The sequence below is a fragment of the Mchenga conophoros genome, linkage group LG23 (assembly GCF_057382185.1).
Source record: "Mchenga conophoros isolate Kocher_MC1m ecotype Shallow Benthic linkage group LG23, M_conophoros_male_GT1.1, whole genome shotgun sequence".
Lineage (NCBI taxonomy): Eukaryota > Metazoa > Chordata > Actinopteri > Cichliformes > Cichlidae > Mchenga > Mchenga conophoros.
Window position 1 is genome coordinate 51,735,269 of NC_140547.1, and position 6,000 is coordinate 51,741,268.

The 6,000-nt window shown below is 45.0% G+C and overlaps 1 protein-coding gene across 2 annotated transcripts in view; it reads right to left on the reverse strand.

The window, feature by feature from the left end:
• LOC146548298 (histone deacetylase 4-like) overlaps positions 1-2,153 on the reverse strand; it is an 85,775-nt gene extending 83,622 nt beyond the window's left edge. For both annotated transcript variants that reach the window (XM_085266123.1, XM_085266121.1), the window contains exon 1: positions 1,844-2,153. The gene's annotated coding sequence lies outside the window, so the exon portion shown is untranslated. The remainder of the gene's footprint in view (positions 1-1,843) is intronic.
• Between the last annotated feature and the right edge of the window lie 3,847 nt (positions 2,154-6,000).

Here is a 6,000-nt window from a genome sequence, read left to right on the forward strand (position 1 = left end):
ATAAATAGCTTTTCCTTGAGATAGCGTCTTTTTGACTGAGGCGCACTGGGGATTTCACAAAACTCCCCAGTAGGATGCACTGCGTTCACGGCAGAAATTGGTGGAAAGATCCCATTAAAAAGCAAAAGAGACAATGATTCTGTTATTTGCCTGGCAGAAGGCTCTTCTTTGTTTTTTGGGAGGTAACTGATTTGTCTTCTTGTTGCTTCTGGAAATATACGATTGTTCTTTTCTTTGTTTACGGAGAGTGGCCTGGATTCCTTGGGCCCGGAGCACCGGTGTCAGATGTAATAACAGCTCAGCCCTAAAGTATCAAGTCGACTTTACTACTAGTACAAAATTCAAGGGGCCAGACTGCCCGGGGGTGAGGTTGAAAGATTTGGCCGCGGAGACACGAGGGGTTATGGGGGCAGCGCCCTTGTGTGTGTGTGTTTGCAGAGATCTCAACCGTCCTCTGAAGCAGGATGGGATGTGCATGCGAGTGTGTGTGTATGCATTAAAAGGAAAGGAGTGGGGGTAAGGGGGGACTCTCAAGACAAGAGGGCCAGACACTGCAGCCGCAGGACAAATTGGCCCCCCCAAACCAAAAAAAAGTCGGTCACTGCACAGCTCACGCACACTTGCGCTTTGTGATGGAAAAGCAAAGCAAGGATTGGTGGAGGGAGGGCACAGGCAGGCAGGGTAGGGTGGGGGGGCTGCGTGTGTCATGCTGACACTCCAGGGGGGCTTCATGCAACACCAATCCCCCCGGGGCATCTCATCTGTCTCGGGAGGGGTACTCATATGTGTGTGTGTGCGTGTATCCCATAGGCCATTGTCCCTAAAAATGAGCTTGCTTGATGCAGGGTGACAGATCTGGGGAGACAAGCCCTGAAGCCCAAAGTGAGCAAAGAGTGAAAAAAAACAGAGTGATGCTTCAAAATGACACCAGTATTAGCAAAAGAGAACGCATGTAAGATAAAAATAACCCTCAAAAGAAATTTAATATGCACATCACAGCTACAGATGACAGCCACAAGCGCACAAAAAGGTGGGTACACACAGTTCCTCCCCCTTTCAGCCCAAACCCAAACTCTCAAACACGACAAACGGCTTCATTCACCTTCCCAAACTAACGTTTCCCCATAAGAACTATTTCGTGCGGAAGGCGACACTTTGAATCGGCCCCTAACGCGTTGCTTTGATGTCGCTTTAACGGCTCCGTACGCCCCCATTCACAAAAAAACAGAAAGATTGACGCATGCAGAGAATTACCACCGCCCATCCCGAACCATTCACACACACTCACACACACTCACGCGGGCCCCTACCTTCATTTCAAGCAATTTTTCCCTTCCTCGCCATTAGCACGGGGAAAAGCGACAAAATGCGCACGAGCTCAGTGTTTTATCGCGTTAGAGTCTTTGGCTCTATAAATAGCTCAGCAACAATCGGCATAATAAACACCGCCTGCCCCCCCCCCCCCCACACACACACACACACACACACTCCTCCTGCCTCTCCCCCCTTCTCCCCTTGTTGCCAACACACTTCCCGCCCGCAAATAGTGCAATAAAACCGTGAAGGATATTTTGTAGCTAAATCGTTACAAGTCGCAAAAAGAAAAGAAAAAAATAATAATTTCTACCAGGATTCAGATGTGACTCAGACTCCGAGGGGAGTCGTTTAAAACGTTCAATCGCAAGCGAGAGGGCGAAAGCGAAGATGAGCGGAGTGAAAACTTCAGCCGGACATGGTTTTTCATGAAGCCTGCCCGTGCATCGCATCCCTGCCTTGGATATCAACATCAAAGCGAGGCTACACATTCAGCCACAGCGGCCACAGGCACACCAAAACAGCTCACCTATACACGGGCCGGGAGGAGGCCAGTCGTCCCAGCATGTGTCCCAAAGCGGCTGGCCTTTCTTAAAAAAAAAAAAAGAAAAAAATCTCTCCCATGTTAGCACTCCGAGGCTTTTTTCTCCTCTTTTCCTCAACGCAGGAGGAGGGGAAGAAAAAAATCATCTCCTGACAGATTCCGCCATACTGGATTTTTGTTACAGCCCCAGCGTCACATGGAGCGCCCCTGCATTCACCAGAGGCGGGGTCAGGCTGATGAAAATGTGATCATCTACGAGCAGACAGCGTGGTATATGTGTGTGTGTCTGTGTGTGTCTCTGTATGTGTGTGTGGCAGGTTGGATAAATGCTTGTGATTATGGCCGAGGAAAAGAACTTTTTCTGGGGCGTGTCCTGTATTGTAATATCCGTGCATGCGGTTCCCCGAGCGTCACATACACGCATTACCATGTTTTTATAACTTTGCAGCTTTATGAGCCAGCTATAGATGTGCATGCACACACTTTCCACTTTTACTGCGTTTTTATGGAATCACGGGATCATTATCCCCTTCCTGTAGTGCACTATAATTAGACACTATTGCAGTTTGTTGCATCCCCCCCCCCTAAAAATATTGCTTTTAAATGTTGGGATTTATTATCCTTTATTTTATTATTACTATCCTGAGGCACCTATGCTACCTTATGGCATTTATCGTGATGGTCTGCTCCACGTGATCACAGCTATATATATAGCCTGCACATCTTCAGGCCAAACGTTTATGTGTTTATGTGGATGACGACATGTGCATAGACATACAGTGGGGCAAAAAAGTATTTAGTCAGCCACCGATTGTGCAAGTTCCCCAACTTAAAATGATGACAGAGGTCAGTAATTTGCACCAGAGGTACACTTCAACTGTGAGAGACAGAATGTGAAAAAAAAATCCATGAATCCACATGGTAGGATTTGTAAAGAATTTATCCGTAAATCAGGGTGGAAAATAAGTATTTGGTCACCTCAAACAAGGAAAATCTCTGGCTCTCACAGACCTGTAACATCTTCTGTAAGAAGCTTTTCTGTCCCCCACTCGTTACCTGTATGAATGGCACCTGTTTGAACTCATCATCTGTATAAAAGACACCTGTCCACAGCCTCAAACAGTCAGACTCCAAACTCCGCCATGGCCAAGACCAAAGAGCTTTCGAAGGACACCAGGAAAAGTATTGTAGACCTGCACCAGACTGGGAAGAGTGAATCTACAATAGGCAAGCAGCTTGGTGTGAAAAAATCAACTGTGGGAGCAATCATCAGAAAATGGAAGACATACAAGACCACTGATAATCTCCCTCCATCTGGGGCTCCACGCAAGATCTCATCCCGTGGGGTCAAAATGATCATGAGAACGGTGAGCAAAGATCCCAGAACCACACGGGGGGACCTGGTGAATGACCTGCAGAGAGCTGGGACCAAAGTAACAAAGGTCACCATCAGTAACACACTACAACGGCAGGGAATCAAATCCCGCAGTGCCAGACGTGTTCCGCTGCTGAAGCCAGTGCATGTCCAGGCCCGTCTGAAGTTTGCCAGAGAGCACATGGATGATACAGCAGAGGATTGGGAGAATGTCATGTGGTCAGATGAAACCAAAGTAGAACTTTTTGGTATAAACTCAACTCGTCGTGTTTGGAGGAAGAAGAATACTGAGTTGCATCCCAAGAACACCATACCTACTGTGAAGCATGGGGGTGGAAACATCATGCTATGGGGCTGTTTTTCTGCCAAGGGGACAGGACGACTGATCCGTGTTAAGGACAGAATGAATGGGGCCATGTATCGTGAGATTTTGAGCCAAAACCTCCTTCCATCAGTGAGAACTTTGAAGATGAAACGAGGCTGGGTCTTCCAACATGACAATGATCCAAAACACACCGCCCGGGCAACAAAGGAGTGGCTCCGTAAGAAGCATTTGAAAGTCCTGGAGTGGCCTAGCCAGTCTCCAGACCTCAACCCCATAGAAAATCTGTGGCGGGAGTTGAAAGTCCGTGTTGCTCGGCGACAGCCCCAAAACATCACTGCTCTCGAGAAGATCTGCATGGAGGAATGGGCCAAAATACCAGCTACTGTGTGTGCAAACCTGGTAAAGACCTATAGTAAACGTTTGACCTCTGTTATTGCCAACAAAGGTTATGTTACAAAGTATTGAGTTGTATTTTTGTTATTGACCAAATACTTATTTGCCACCCTGATTTACCAATAAATTCTTTACAAATCCTACCATGTGGATTCATGGATTTTTTTTTTCACATTCTGTCTCTCACAGTTGAAGTGTACCTCTGGTGCAAATTACTGACCTCTGTCATCATTTTAAGTGGGGGAACTTGCACAATCGGTGGCTGACTAAATACTTTTTTGCCCCACTGTATGTGCGTACGTATCTATGTTTAGTTATATATGGGCATGTGTGTGTGTTTAATTTTATGCACGGTGAGGAAGCATTGCCATCATTTTGTGATGCTTGCATAATGGCAATAAAGAGTCTTGGATCTTTCATTTTTCTGGGTTGTGATCATTAATCTGCTCTTTCGTGTTCTGCTGATTGACTTCTATAAATTACTTTTTCTAATAACCTTATCTTAGTTTATAGAAACTTTATCTGCCTTAGTGTCATTACTACACTCCAAGAAGGTTCTAGTAGTAGCAGTACTGCAGTGCTATTGCAGTAGGCCAATAGAGTTTTAAACTGGTATCTGAGCACTTATGTAAAAGCAATACTTGTTGCTGCAACAGAACAAGAAAGAGCTTGAAGAACACTGATGTCAGTCTGTAGACTAAGTTCCAGTCAGTGTACTGACATCAAAAGCAGAAAGAGACCAAATCCTCAACAGTAACCGAACATTTCATAATGCGTCATTAATCTATTTATGTTGTAATTACTATGTGACAGCAGTTTTCTGCCTGTAATGCAATATTTCTAGCCTTACTTCAGTTGCTCAACGGCAGCAAAATGGAACAAACATTTTTATCCAATTCCTGTGCATTGCAACATGAAACGCCCTCCATGCTGCCTGCTCTAATCCAATATGCTTTTATTTCCATTACTCTGTATTTGATTGTGCATCTCAGCAGCCACCCACAGGCAAACCTGCAACACTACTGCCTGCCTCAGCTGACTCAATTACTGTAATATGCTAACCAGTCTCTATATAGGCTACATCTGAGGGCGGAGACAGCGTTATTATTCACCCAGTGTGAGTAGACTACAGAGCTCTGCTATGATTTCAGTCTGCTCTAATAACCCTGAGGCTGCTCCGGTGGCTCGCTGAAGTCTGCGGAGACGCTTTGGAAAGATTTGATTCTGAAGTTGTTATTCAGGAAAGGAAAGAAGCTCATTTTTTATTTTCATGAACATTGCTCCAACACAAATATTTTCAATATATTTGAAGGAGAAATGTTGATTCTAAATTTTCTAAACTTGTCTCCCAGGCTGTCATGTGACGTGCGATAATTTTAGCCGTCACATCAAGCAACTAAGCCATTATTTATCTAGTATGTAGTTGTTTTAGCATCTTTGATTTGAATTTTCCCAACATGACTGAACTGTCAATATGTGGGTCAAGTTAAAATCGAACCCTACCTCCAGGTTTTATGGCTCCAGGCTTCATCAGTAAAGCACCTGTTCTAAACTTTTTTACCCATTACCGTGAAGAACTACACTCATCGGCCACTTATTGCCATGTACACCTGTTCAACTGCTTGTCAGCACAAATGTTTTATCAGCCAATCACATGGCAGCAACTTCACAGAAGATAATGCACAGCGGCTGGGACCTTAAAGCACACGGCTACTGCAGCAGAAGACCACACAGGCTGCCACTACTGTCAGCTAAGAACTGGAAACTGAGGCTTCATTTCACACAGGCTCACCAAAAGTGCACAAATTAAAGACTGAAAAAAGTTCTTTATTTCTGCTGTGACAGGTGGTAGGGTCACAATTTGGCAAAGATTAACATGAAAGCATCTATGCTGCATCAACAGTTCAGGCTGATGCTGCAGTAATGGTGTGGGGACATTTTCTTGGCACACTTTGGGTCTCTTACTATCAACTAGGGATAATTTAAACGTCACAGCCTACCTGAGTATTGTTCCTACCGTGTCACACCTTTGTAACCACAGTGTTGTGA